We start from the raw sequence: 12,530 nt of genomic DNA, 5'->3' as shown, positions 1-12,530 counted from the left end.
CATAATAAAAAGTCAACCGCACCACAGATTCCCAGAGAGTCTCCCACACTGGTACTAGCGAGGCCTTAAGCTGTGTAACTTCTGCGATCTGACGAGAGCAGGCACATTCAGCTTAGAATGGCCATTGACATTAAATGCTTTAATCCATAGTCCTTTTTAATCGAATGTGAAACAAAATCTAAACGACATAATAAAAAGTCAACCGCACCACGGATTCCCAGACAGTCTCCCACACTGGTACTAGCGAGGCCTTAAGCTGTGTAACTTCTGCGATCTGACGAGAGCAGGCACATTCAGCTTAGAATGGCCATTGACATTAAATGCTTTAATCCATAGTCCTTTTTAATCGATTGTGAAACAAAATCTAAACGACATAATAAAAAGTCAACCGCAACACGGATTCCCAGACAGTCTCCCACACTGGTACTAGCGAGGTCTTAAGCTGTGTAACTTCTGCGATCTGACGAGAGCAGGCACATTCAGCTTAGAATGGCCATTGACATTAAATGCTTTAATCCATAGTCCTTTTTAATCGAATGTGAAACAAAATCTAAACGACATAATAAAAAGTCAACTGCACCACTGATTCCCAGACAGTCTCCCACACTGGTACTAGCGAGGCCTTAAGCTGTGTAACTTCTGCGATCTGACGAGAGCAGGCACATTCAGCTTAGAATGGCCATTGACATTAAATGCTTTAATCCATAGTCCTTTTTAATCGATTGTGAAACAAAATCTAAACGACATAATAAAAAGTCAACCGCACCACGGATTCCCAGACAGTCTCCCACACTGGTACTAGCGAGGCCTTAGGCTGTGTAACTTCTGCGATCTGACGAGAGCAGGCACATTCAGCTTAGAATGGCCATTGACATTAAATGCTTTAATCCATAGTCCTTTTTAATCGATTGTGAAACAAAATCTAAACGACATAATAAAAAGTCAACCGCACCACGGATTCCCAGACAGTCTCCCACACTGGTACTAGCGAGGCCTTAAGCTGTGTAACTTCTGCGATCTGACGAGAGCAGGCACATTCAGCTTAGAATGGCCATTGACATTAAAAGCTTTAATCCATAGTCCTTTTTAATCGATTGTGAAACAAAATCTAAACGACATAATAAAAAGTCAACCGCACCACGGATTCCCAGACAGTCTCCCACACTGGTTCTAGCGAGGCCTTAAGCTGTGTAACTTCTGCGATCTGACGAGAGCAGGCACATTCAGCTTAGAATGGCCATTGACTTTAAAAGCCTTAATCCATAGTCCTATTTAATCTATTGTGAAACAAAATCTAAACAACATAATAAAAAGTCAACCGCACCACAGATTCCCAGAGAGTCTCCCACACTGGTACTAGCGAGGCCTTAAGCTGTGTAACTTCTGCGATCTGACGAGAGCAGGCACATTCAGCTTAGAATGGCCTTTGACATTAAATGCTTTAATCCATAGTCCTTTTTAATCGATTGTGAAACAAAATCTAAACGACATAATAAAAAGTCAACCGCACCACGGATTCCCAGACAGTCTCCCACACTGGTACTAGCGAGGCCTTAAGCTGTGTAACTTCTGCGATCTGACGAGAGCAGCCACATTCAGCTTAGAATGGCCATTGACATTAAATGCTTTAATCCATAGTCCTTTTTAATCGATTGTGAAACAAAATCTAAACGACATAATAAAAAGTCAACCGCACCACGGATTCCCAGACAGTCTCCCACACTGGTACTAGTGAGGCCTTAAGCTGTGTAACTTCTGCGATCTGACGAGAGCAGGCACATTCAGCTTAGAATGGCCATTGACATTAAATGCTTTAATCCATAGTCCTTTTTAATCGATTGTGAAACAAAATCTAAACGACATAATAAAAAGTCAACCGCACCACGGATTCCCAGACAGTCTCCCACACTGGTTCTAGCGAGGCCTTAAGCTGTGTAACTTCTGCGATCTGACGAGAGCAGGCACATTCAGCTTAGAATGGCCATTGACTTTAAAAGCCTTAATCCATAGTCCTATTTAATCTATTGTGAAACAAAATCTAAACAACATAATAAAAAGTCAACCGCACCACAGATTCCCAGAGAGTCTCCCACACTGGTACTAGCGAGGCCTTAAGCTGTGTAACTTCTGCGATCTGACGAGAGCAGGCACATTCAGCTTAGAATGGCCATTGACATTAAATGCTTTAATCCATAGTCCTTTTTAATCGATTGTGAAACAAAATCTAAACGACATAATAAAAAGTCAACCGCAACACGGATTCCCAGACAGTCTCCCACACTGGTACTAGCGAGGCCTTAAGCTGTGTAACTTCTGCGATCTGACCAGAGCAGGGACATTCAGCTTAGAATAGTCATTGACATTAAATGCTTTAATCCATAGTCCTTTTTAATCGATTGTGAAACAAAATCTAAACGACATAATAAAAATTCAACCGCACCACGGATTCCCAGACAGTCTCCCACACTGGTACTAGCGAGGCCTTAAGCTGTGTAATTTATGCGATCTGACGAGAGCAGGCACATTCAGGTTAGAATGGCCATTGACATTAAATGCTTTAATCCATAGTCCTTTTTAATCGATTGTGAAACAAAATCTAAACGACATAATAAAAAGTCAACCGCACCACGGATTCCCAGACAGTCTCCCACACTGGTTCTAGCGAGGCCTTAAGCTGTGTAACTTCTGCAATCTGACGAGAGCAGGCACATTCAGCTTAGAATGGCCATTGACTTTAAAAGTCTTAATCCATAGTCCTATTTAATCTATTGTGAAACAAAATCTAAACAACATAATAAAAAGTCAACCGCACCACAGATTCCCAGAGAGTCTCCCACACTGGTACTAGCGAGGCCTTAAGCTGTGTAACTTCTGCGATCTGACGAGAGCAGGCACATTCAGCTTAGAATGGCCATTGACATTAAATGCTTTAATCCATAGTCCTTTTTAATCGAATGTGAAACAAAATCTAAACGACATAATAAAAAGTCAACCGCACCACGGATTCCCAGACAGTCTCTCACACTGGTACTAGCGAGGCCTTAAGCTGTGTAACTTCTGCAAACTGACAAGAGCAGGCACATTCAGCTTAAAATGGCAATTGACGTTAAATGCTTTAATCCATAGTCCTATTTAATCTATTGTGAAACAAAATCTAAACGACATAATAAAAAGTCAACCGCACCACGGATTCCCAGACAGTCTCCCACACTGGTACTAGCGAGGCCTTAAGCTGTGTAACTTCTGCGATCTGACGAGAGCAGGCACATTCAGCTTAGAATGGCCATTGACATTAAATGCTTTAATCCATAGTCCTTTTTAATCGATTGTGAAACAAAATCTAAACGACATAATAAAAAGTCAACCGCACCACGGATTCCCAGACAGTCTCCCACACTGGTACTAGCGAGGCCTTAAGCTGTGTAACTTCTGCGATCTGACGAGAGCAGGCACATTCAGCTTAGAATGGCCATTGACATTAAATGCTTTAATCCATAGTCCTTTTTAATCGATTGTGAAACAAAATCTAAACGACATAATAAAAAGTCAACCGCACCACGGATTCCCAGACAGTCTCCCACACTGGTACTAGCGAGGCCTTAAGCTGTGTAACTTCTGCGATCTGACGAGAGCAGGCACATTCAGCTTAGAATGGCCATTGACATTAAATGCTTTAATCCATAGTCCTATTTAATCTATTGTGAAACAAAATCTAAACAACATAATAAAAAGTCTACCGCACCACAGATTCCCAGAGAGTCTCCCACACTGGTACTAGCGAGGCCTTAAGCTGTGTAACTTCTGCGATCTGACGAGAGCAGGCACATTCAGCTTAGAATGGCCATTGACATTAAATGCTTTAATCCATAGTCCTTTTTAATCGAATGTGAAACAAAATCTAAACGACATAATAAAAAGTCAACCGCACCACGGATTCCCAGACAGTCTCCCACACTGGTACTGGTGAGGCCTTAAGCTGTGTAACTTCTGCGATCTGACGAGAGCAGGCACATTCAGCTTAGAATGGCCATTGACGTTAAATGCTTTAATCCATAGTCCTATTTAATCTATTGTGAAACAAAATCTAAACGACATAATAAAAAGTCAACCGCACCACGGATTCCCAGACAGTCTCCCACACTGGTACTAGCGAGGCGTTAAGCTGTGTAACTTCTGCGTTCTAACGAGAGAAGGCAAATTCAGCTTAGAATGGCCATTGACATTAATAGCCTTAATCCAAAGTCCTATTTAATCTATTGTGAAACAAAATCTAAACAACATAATAAAAAGTCAACCGCACCACGGATTCCCAGACAGTCTCCCACACTGGTACTAGCGAGGCCTTTAGCTGTGTAACTTCTGCGATCTGACGAGAGCAGGCACATTCAGCTTAGAATGGCCATTGACATTAAATGCTTTAATCCATAGTCCTTTTTAATCGATTGTGAAACAAAATCTAAACGACATAATAAAAAGTCAACCGCACCACGTATTCCCAGACAGTCTCCCACACTGGTACTAGCGAGGCCTTAAGCTGTGTAACTTCTGCGATCTGACGAGAGCAGGCACATTCAGCTTAGAATGGCCATTGACGTTAAATGCTTTAATCCATAGTCCTATTTAATCTATTGTGAAACAAAATCTAAACGACATAATAAAAAGTCAACCGCACCACGGATTCCCAGACAGTCTCCCACACTGGTACTAGCGAGGCCTTAAGCTGTGTAACTTCTGCAATCTGACGAGAGCAGGCACATTCAGCTTAGAATGGCCATTGACATTGAATGCTTTAATCCATAGTCCTTTTTAATCGATTGTGAAACAAAATCTAAACGACATAAAAAAAAGTCAACCGCACCACGGATTCCCAGACAGTCTCCCACACTGGTACTAGCGAGGCCTTAAGCTGTGTAACTTCTGCGATCTGACGAGAGCAGGCACATTCAGCTTAGAATGGCCATTGACATTAAATGCTTTAATCCATAGTCCTTTTTAATCGATTGTGAAACAAAATCTAAACGACATAATAAAAAGTCAACCGCACCACGGATTCCAAGACAGTCTCCCACACTGGTACTAGCGAGGCCTTAAGCTGTGTAACTTCTGCGATCTGACGAGAGCAGGCACATTCAGCTTAGAATGGCCATTGACATTAAATGCTTTAATCCATAGTCCTTTTTAATCGATTGTGAAACAAAATCTAAACGACATAATAAAAAGTCAACCGCACCACGGATTCCCAGACAGTCTCCCACACTGGTACTAGCGAGGCCTTAAGTTGTGTAACTTCTGCGATCTGACGAGAGTAGGCACATTCAGCTTAGAATGGCCATTGACATTAAATGCTTTAATCCATAGTCCTTTTTAATCGAATGTGAAACAAAATCTAAACGACATAATAAAAAGTCAACCGCACCACGGATTCCCAGACAGTCTCCCACACTAGTACTAGCGAGGCCTTAAGCTGTGTAACTTCTGCGAACTGACGAGAGCAGGCACATTCAGCTTAGAATGGCCACTGACATTAAAAGCCTTAATCCATAGTCCTATTTAATCTATTGTGAAACAAAATCTAAACATCATAATAAAAAGCCAACCGCACCACGGATTCCCAGACAGTCTCCCACACTGGTACTAGCGAGGCCTTAAGCTGTGTAACTTCTGCGATCTGACGAGAGCAGGCTCATTCAGCTTAGAATGGCCATTGACTGTAAAAGCCTTAATCCATAGTCCTATTTAATCTATTGTGAAACAAAATCTAAACAACATAATAAAAAGTCAACCGCACCACGGATTCCCAGACAGTCTCCCACACTAGTACTAGCGAGGCCTTAAGCTGTGTAACTTCTGCGATCTGACGAGAGCAGGCACATTCAGCTTAGAATGGCCATTGACATTAAAAGCCTTAATCCATAGTCCTATTTAATCTATTGTGAAACAAAATCTAAACAGCATAATAAAAAGCCAACCGCACCACGGATTCCCAGACAGTCTCCCACACTGGTACTAGCGAGGCCTTAAGCTGTGTAACTTCTGCGATCTGACGAGAGCAGGCACATTCAGCTTAGAATGACCATTGACATTAAATGCTTTAATCCATAGTCCTTTTTAATCGAATGTGAAACAAAATCTAAACGACATAATAAAAAGTCAACCGCACCACGGATTCCCAGACAGTCTCCCACACTAGTACTAGCGAGGCCTTAAGCTGTGTAACTTCTGCGAACTGACGAGAGCAGGCACATTCAGCTTAGAATGGCCACTGACATTAAAAGCCTTAATCCATAGTCCTATTTAATCTATTGTGAAACAAAATCTAAACAACATAATAAAAAGCCAACCGCACCACGGATTCCCAGACAGTCTCCCACACTGGTACTAGCGAGGCCTTAAGCTGTGTAACTTCTGCGATCTGACGAGAGCAGGCACATTCAGCTTAGAATGGCCATTGACTTTAAAAGCCTTAATCCATAGTCCTATTTAATCTATTGTGAAACAAAATCTAAACAACATAATAAAAAGTCAACCGCACCACGGATTCCCAGACAGTCTCCCACACTGGTACTAGCGAGGCCTTAAGCTGTGTAACTTCTGCGATCTGACGAGAGCAGGCACATTCAGCTTAGAATGGCCATTGACATTAAAAGCCTTAATCCATAGTCCTATTTAATCTATTGTGAAACAAAATCTAAACAACATAATAAAAAGCCAACCGCACCACGGATTCCCAGACAGTCTCCCACACTGGTACTAGCGAGGCCTTAAGCTGTGTAACTTCTGCGATCTGACGAGAGCAGGGACATTCAGCTTAGAATGGCCATTGACATTAAATGCTTTAATCCATAGTACTTTTTAATCGATTGTGAAACAAAATCTAAACAACATAATAAAAATTCAACCGCACCAGGGATTCCCAGACAGTCTCCCACACTGGTACTAGCGAGGCCTTAAGCAGTGTAACTTCTGCGTTCTGACGAGAGCAGGCACATTCAGCTTAGAATGGCCATTGACGTTAAATGCTTTAATCCATAGTCCTATTTAATCTATTGTGAAACAAAATCTAAACGACATAATAAAAAGTCAACCGCACCACGGATTCCCAGACAGTCTCCCACACTCGTACTAGCGAGGCCTTAAGCTGTGTAACTTCTGCTATCTGACGAGAGCAGGGACATTCAGATTAGAATGGCCATTGACATTAAATGCTTTAATCCATAGTCCTTTTTAATCTATTGTGAAACAAAATCTAAACGACATAATAAAAAGTCAACCGCACCACGGATTCCCAGACAGTCTCCCACACTGGTACTAGCGAGGCCTTAAGCTGTGTAACTTCTGCGATCTGATGAGAGCAGAGACATTCAGCTTAGAATGGCCATTGACTTTAAAAGCCTTAATCCATAGTCCTATTTAATCTATTGTGAAACAAAATCTAAACGACATAATAAAAATTGAACCGCACCACTGATTCCCAGACAGTCTCCCACACTGGTACTAGCGAGGCCTTAAGCTGTGTAACGTCTGCGTTCTGACGAGAGCAGGCACATTCAGCTTAGAATGGCCATTGACGTGAAATGCTTTAATCCATAGTCCTATTTAATCTATTGTGAAACAAAATCTAAACGACAAAAAAAAAGTAAACCGCACTACGGATTCCCAGACAGTCTCCCACACTGGTACTAGCGAGGACTTAAGCTGTATAACTTCTGCGATCTGACGAGAGCAGGCACATTCAGCTTAGAATGGCCAATGACATTAAATGCTTTAATCCATAGTCCTTTTTAATCGATTGTGAAACAAAATCTAAACGACATAATAAAATGTCAACCGCACCACGGATTCTCAGACAGTCTCCCACACTGGTACTAGCGAGGCCTTAAGCTGTGTAACTTCTGCGTTCTGACGAGAGCAGGCACATTCAGCTTAGAATGGCCATTGACATTAAATGCTTTAATCCATAGTCCTTTTTAATCGATTGTGAAACAAAATCTAAACGACATAATAAAAAGTCAACCGAACCACGGATTCCCAGACAGTCTCCCACACCGGTACTAGCGAGGCCTTAAGCTGTGTAACTTCTGCGATCTGACGAGAGCAGGCACATTCAGCTTAGAATGGCCATTGACATTAAAAGCCTTAATCCATAGTCCTATTTAATCTATTGTGAAACAAAATCTAAACAACATAATAAAAAGTCAACCACACCACGGATTCCCAGACAGTCTCCCACACTGGTACTAGCGAGGCCTTAAGCTGTGTAACTTCTGCGATCTGACGAGACCAGGAACATTCAGCTTAGAATGGCCATTGACATTAAATGCTTTAATCCATAGTCCTTTTTAATCGATTGTGAAACAAAATCTAAACGACATAATAAAAATTAAACCGCACCATGGATTCCCAGACAGTCTCCCACACTGGTACTAGCGAGGCCTTAAGCTGTGTAACTTCTGCGATCTGACGAGAGCAGGCACATTCAGCTTAGAATTGCCATTGCCATTGAATGCTTTAATCCATAGTCCTTTTTAATCGATTGTGAAACAAAATCTAAACGACATAATCAAAAGTCAACCGCACCACGGATTCCCAGACAGTCTCCCACAATGGTACTAGCGAGGCCTTAAGCTGTGTAACTTCTGCGATCTGACGAGAGCAGGGACATTCAGATTAGAATGGCCATTGACATTAAATGCTTTAATCCATAGTCCTTTTTAATCGATTGTGAAACAAAATCTAAACGACATAATAAAAAGTCAACCGCACCACGGATTCCCAGAGAGTCTCCCACACTGGTACTAGCGAGGCCTTAAGCTGTGTAACTTCTGCGATCTGACGAGAGCAGGCACATTCAGCTTAGAATGGCCATTGACATTAAATGCTTTAATCCATAGTCCTTTTTAATCGATTGTGAAACAAAATCGAAACGACATAATAAAAATTCAACCACACCACGGATTCCCAGACAGTCTCCCACACTGGTCCTAGCGAGGCCTTAAGCTGTGTAACTTCTGCGATCTGACGAGAGCAGGCACATTCAGCTTAGAATGGCCATTGACGTTAAATTCTTTAATCCATAGTCCTATTTAATCTATTGTGAAACAAAATCTAAACGACATAATAAAAAGTCAACCGCACCACGGATTCCCAGACAGTCTCCCACACTGGAACTAGCGAGGCGTTAAGCTGCGTAACTTCTGCGATCTAACGAGAGCAGGCACATTCAGCTTAGAATGGCCATTGACATTAAATGCTTTAATCCATAGTCCTTTTTAATCGATTGTGAAACAAAATCTAAACGACATAATAAAAAGTCAACCGCACCACGGATTCCCAGACAGTCTCCCACACTGGTACTAGCGAGGTTTTAAGCTGTGAAACTTCTGCGATCTAACGAGAGCAGGCACATTCAGCTTCGAATGGCCATTGACATTAAATGCTTTAATCCATAGTCCTTTTTAATCGATTGTGAAACAAAATCGAAACGACATAATAATAAGTCAACCGCACCACGGATTCCCAGACAGTCTCCCACACTGGTACTAGCGAGGCCTTAAGCTGTGTAACTTCTGCGATCTGACGAGAGCAGGGACATTCAGTTTAGAATGGCCATTGACATTAAATGCTTTAATCCATAGTCCTTTTTAATCGATTGTGAAACAAAATCTAAACGACATAATAAAAAGTCAACCGCACCACGGATTCCGAGACAGTCTCCCACACTGGTACTAGCGAGGCCTTAAGCTGTGTAACTTCTGCGATCTGACGAGAGCATGGACATTCAGCTTAGAATGGCTATTGACATTGAAAGCTTTAATCCATAGTCCTTTTTAATCGATTGTGAAACAAAATCTAAACGACATAATAAAAAGTCAACCGCACCACGGATTCCCAGACAGTCTCCCACACTGGTACTAGCGAGGCATTAAGCTGTGTAACTTCTGCGATCTAACGAGAGCAGGTACATTCAGCTTAGAATGGCCAAATACGTTAGACGCTTTAATCCATAGTCCTATTTAATCTATTGTGAAACAAAATCTAAACGACATAATACAAAGTTAACCGCACCACGGATTCCCAGACAGTCTCCCACATTGGTACTAGCGAGGCGTTAAGCTGTGTAACTTCTGCGATCTAACGAGAGCAGGCACATTCAGCTTAGAATGGCCATTGACATTAAATGCTTTAATCCATAGTCCTTTTTAATCGATTGTGAAACAAAATCTAAACGACATAATAAAAAGTCAACCGCACCAAGGATTCCCAGACAGTCTCCCACACTGGTACTAGCGAGGCCTTAAGCTGTGTAACTTCTGCGATCTGACGAGAGCAGGCACATTCAGTTTAGAATGGCCATTGACATTAAATGCTTTAATCCATAGTCCTTTTTAATCGATTGTGAAACAAAATCTAAACGACATAATAAAAAGTCAACCGCACCACGGATTCCCAGACAGTCTCCCACACTGGTACTAGCGAGGCCTTAAGCTGTGTAACTTCTGCAATCTGACGAGAGCAGGGACATTCAGCTTAGAATGGCCATTGACATTAAATGCTTTAATCCATAGTCCTTTTTAATCGATTGTGAAACAAAATCTAAACGACATAATAAAAATTCAACCGCACCACGGATTCCCAGACAGTCTCCCACACTGGTACTAGCGAGGCCTTAAGCTGTGTAACTTCTGCGATCTGACGAGAGCAGGCACATTCAGCTTAGATTGGCCACTGACATTAAAAGCCTTAATCCATAGTCCTATTTAATCTATTGTGAAACAAAATCTAAACAACATAATAAAAAGCCAACCGCACCACGGATTCCCAGACAGTCTCCCACACTGGTACTAGCGAGGCCTTAAGCTGTGTAACTTCCACGATCTGACGAGAGCAGGGACATTCAGCTTAGAATGGCCATTGACATTAAATGCTTTAATCCATAGTCCTTTTTAATCGATTGTGAAACAAAATCTAAACGACATAATAAAAATTCAACCGCACCACGGATTCCCAGCCAGTCTCCCACACTGGTACTAGCGAGGCATTAAGCTGTGTAACTTCTGCGTTCTGACGAGAGCAGGCACATTCAGCTTAGAATGGCCATTGACGTTAAATGCTTTAATCCATAGTCCTATTTAATCTATTGTGAAACAAAATCTAAACGACATAATAAAAAGTCAACCGCACCACGGATTCCCAGACAGTCTCCCACACTGGTACTAGCGAGGCGTTAAGCTGTGTAACTTCTGCGATCTAACGAGAGCAGGCACATTCAGCTTAGAATGGCCATAGACATTAAATGCTTTAATCCATAGTCCTTTTTAATCGATTGTGAAACAAAATCTAAACGACATAATAAAAAGTCAACCGCACCACGGATTCCCAGACAGTCTCCCACACTGGTACTAGCGAGGGCTTAAGCTGTGTAACTTCTGCGATCTGACGAGAGCAGGCACATTCAGCTTAGAATGGCCATTGACATTAAATGCTTTAATCCATAGTCCTTTTTAATCGATTGTGAAACAAAATCTAAACGACATAATAAAAATTCAACCGCACCACGGATTCCCAGACAGTCTCCCACACTGGTACTAGCGAGGCCTTAAGCTGTGTAACTTCTGCGATCTGACGAGAGCAGGCACATTCAGCTTAGAATGGCCATTGAAATTAAATGCTTTAATCCATAGTCCTTTTTAATCGATTGTGAAACAAAATCTAAAACGACATAATAAAAATTCAACCGCACCACGGATTCCCAGACAGTCTCCCACACTAGTACTAGCGAGGCCTTAAGCTGTGTAACTTCTGCGATCTGACAAGAGCAGGCACATTCAGCTTAGAATGGCCATTGACATTAAATGCTTTAATCCATAGTCCTTTTTAATCGATTGTGAAACAAAATCTAAACGACATAATAAAAATTCAACCGCACCACGGATTCCCAGACAGTCTCCCACACTGGTACTAGCGAGGCCTTAAGCTGTGTAACTTCTGCATTCTGACGAGAGCAGGCACATTCAGCTTAGAATGGCCATTGACGTTAAATGCTTTAATCCATAGTCCTATTTAATCTATTGTGAAACAAAATCTAAACGACATAATATAAAGTCAACCGCACCACGGATTCCCAGACTGTCTCCCACACTTGTACTAGCGAGGCCTTAAGCTGTGTAACTTCTGCTGTCTGACGAGAGGAGGGACATTCAGCTTAGAATGGCCATTGACATTAAATGCTTTAATCCATAGTCCTTTTTAATCGATTGTGAAACAAAATCTAAACGACATAATAAAAAGCCAAACACACCACGGATTCCCAGACAGTCTCCCACACTGGTACTAGCGAGGCCTTAAGCTGTGTAACTTCTGCGATCTGACGAGAGCAGGGACATTCAGCTTAGAATGGCCATTGACATTTAATGCTTTAATCCATAGTCCTTTTTAATCGATTGTGAAACAAAATCTAAACGACATAATAATAATTCAACCGCACCACGGATTCCCAGACAGTCTCCCACACTGGTACTAGCGAGGCCTTA

At 41.9% G+C, this 12,530-nt stretch overlaps 13 pseudogenes; all 13 read right to left on the bottom strand.

Annotated features, from left to right (window-relative positions):
• Nucleotides 1–197: 197 nt before the first annotated feature.
• Nucleotides 198–314, bottom strand: LOC142712881 (5S ribosomal RNA; annotated as a pseudogene).
• Nucleotides 315–941: 627 nt separating this feature from the next.
• Nucleotides 942–1,058, bottom strand: LOC142712880 (5S ribosomal RNA; annotated as a pseudogene).
• Nucleotides 1,059–1,685: 627 nt separating this feature from the next.
• LOC142712905 (5S ribosomal RNA) lies at nt 1,686–1,802 on the bottom strand (annotated as a pseudogene).
• A 1,371-nt stretch (nt 1,803–3,173) lies between these two features.
• Nucleotides 3,174–3,290, bottom strand: LOC142712878 (5S ribosomal RNA; annotated as a pseudogene).
• A 69-nt stretch (nt 3,291–3,359) lies between these two features.
• Nucleotides 3,360–3,476, bottom strand: LOC142712877 (5S ribosomal RNA; annotated as a pseudogene).
• A 69-nt stretch (nt 3,477–3,545) lies between these two features.
• LOC142712875 (5S ribosomal RNA) lies at nt 3,546–3,662 on the bottom strand (annotated as a pseudogene).
• Nucleotides 3,663–4,475: 813 nt separating this feature from the next.
• Nucleotides 4,476–4,592, bottom strand: LOC142712838 (5S ribosomal RNA; annotated as a pseudogene).
• Nucleotides 4,593–4,847: 255 nt separating this feature from the next.
• LOC142712874 (5S ribosomal RNA) lies at nt 4,848–4,964 on the bottom strand (annotated as a pseudogene).
• An 813-nt stretch (nt 4,965–5,777) lies between these two features.
• On the bottom strand, nt 5,778–5,894 carry LOC142712849 (5S ribosomal RNA; annotated as a pseudogene).
• Nucleotides 5,895–6,335: 441 nt separating this feature from the next.
• Nucleotides 6,336–6,453, bottom strand: LOC142712914 (5S ribosomal RNA; annotated as a pseudogene).
• Nucleotides 6,454–6,521: 68 nt separating this feature from the next.
• On the bottom strand, nt 6,522–6,638 carry LOC142712873 (5S ribosomal RNA; annotated as a pseudogene).
• A 2,114-nt stretch (nt 6,639–8,752) lies between these two features.
• Nucleotides 8,753–8,869, bottom strand: LOC142712883 (5S ribosomal RNA; annotated as a pseudogene).
• Nucleotides 8,870–11,542: 2,673 nt separating this feature from the next.
• Nucleotides 11,543–11,660, bottom strand: LOC142712889 (5S ribosomal RNA; annotated as a pseudogene).
• Between the last annotated feature and the right edge of the window lie 870 nt (nt 11,661–12,530).

The sequence above is a fragment of the Rhinoderma darwinii genome, unplaced genomic scaffold (genome assembly GCF_050947455.1).
Source record: "Rhinoderma darwinii isolate aRhiDar2 unplaced genomic scaffold, aRhiDar2.hap1 Scaffold_4323, whole genome shotgun sequence".
Taxonomy (NCBI): domain Eukaryota; kingdom Metazoa; phylum Chordata; class Amphibia; order Anura; family Rhinodermatidae; genus Rhinoderma; species Rhinoderma darwinii.
Note: the sequence above shows the minus strand (reverse complement) of the source record. Positions and strands in the feature narration are given on the sequence as shown.